At 36.1% G+C, this 1682-nt stretch overlaps 1 protein-coding gene across 1 annotated transcript in view; it reads right to left on the reverse strand.

Moving 5' to 3' along the window:
- The window catches only part of LOC102671513 (glycine receptor subunit alpha-4), a 69940-nt gene that overhangs the window by 21890 nt on the left and 46368 nt on the right, over nucleotides 1-1682 (reverse strand). The gene's annotated exons all lie outside the window — the stretch shown is intronic.

Raw genomic sequence — 1682 nt, forward strand, 5'->3', positions numbered from 1 at the left:
TAATAAACCGGTATATGTATGTGTGTGTGTGTGTGTATGTGTCATTATGCCGACGAACTAGCATTAATCGGTGGGGCACATCGAACACGAACCGGACTAAGGAAAATAACGTTAGATACGTTGTGTATCTTGCGATCGGTAGCACAGTTTTTACGTCCTTTTAACACGAATGTCTCGTTTCGAGTTTCGCGACTACCAACAATGTTTTTTTTTTTTTTTTTCTCATGCTGTTCGATTCTCGCGATAGAAAGGATACGAACACGTTTGACAGTGAAACTCTCGCGAGTTTATATTTTTCCGTGGATACCAAGAGTCGAGAATGGAAATTATCATTCCGAATATAGTATCCATTGTGAAAATTATCGATAACCTTTGCACAGCTTTCATTTTCATCAAAAAATACAATTATTTTTCACCGCTTATTGCTAAGATATTTGTCGATAAATTCCATTTTTTTTTTTAGAATAATCATGTATCAATAGAACAGTCGAGAGAGTGGAAATTATCGATAATTTTTAATGCAGCGTCAATTGCAAAAAAACACTTCGTTGAAATTATATTTTTCACCCGTAGATATTGCGCTCAGATTAATTATCGATAATCTCTATTCTTGAGAATTTATCTGTCACCACTTCATCATCACTGTCCATACTCTTACAAATATTATTTTTTACTATGTTCAAAGTGTAATTCGAACCGATAAACAATTCCGTTGGAATTATTTCTTTTACCAATGGATAAACTGAGAATAATTATCGGTAATTTCCATTCTTGAGGGTTATTCGTCACCAGTGTCGAGAGTGGGAATTATCGATAATCACTTTCAGCGCGAAAAAAAAAAATACCCCGGAGAATTATTTTTGCATGGATGAATTCAGAGTGGAGAGCAAAAATACAATAGTCAAGTCGCACTGAACGCGGCGAGATAAGCAAGCGGTTTGTCACCGCCCTTCCCTCCCCTCCCCTTCACTCTCAACGCAGTGTCCATTTGCAAAAGATACGTGTATACTCTCGAGAACGACTCTTGAGAATTTCACTCTCAAATGGATTCACACAACAACGTTGATTGAACAAAATTCTGTCCCGTATATTTTCAGTCGAGTATATTCTGATTGTGCGTGTGTTTTTTTAAAAATCAAATAATGGAAGGTTTAGGTCGAACAACCTTTTTATTTCTTTACGCTCGGATCGTTCGGATCTCGAACCATCCGTTCAAGATCCGACCCATTTAACCTCTCGAGCAAGAGAACCGAACTCGAATCTCTCTTTTTTTTTTCTCTCTCTTTCTCTCTCTCTCTCCTTTCTTTCAAACGCGAAACCAAGAACCAAAATAAGCATTCAAAGAGCAAGATCCTTCTTTCTCACGGGAGTATCGAGAACGGAAATAACGTAATCCCGATAAAAAATCGATCGACCTATAAACCCTCGTACGAAAATTCGACTTGCAACCCATTCAGGATTTGTAATATCGATAATATTTTTTTCAATCGACGAGACTAGATTCGTGTACACTTCGATTAAATAATACAATAAAAGTTAAACCGACAGGAAGAGGATTCGTTCTTAGTTACATTGTGCAAACTTTCCTCGATAGATCGTAAAATTCGTGGAAATTTTTATTTTAATTTTCGATTTTGACGAAATACAAAAGCTTCTTCCAAAAAAAAAAAAAAAAAAAAAAA

This window comes from Apis dorsata, unplaced genomic scaffold (genome assembly GCF_000469605.1).
Source record: "Apis dorsata unplaced genomic scaffold, Apis dorsata 1.3 scaffold_29, whole genome shotgun sequence".
Classification (NCBI taxonomy): domain Eukaryota; kingdom Metazoa; phylum Arthropoda; class Insecta; order Hymenoptera; family Apidae; genus Apis; species Apis dorsata.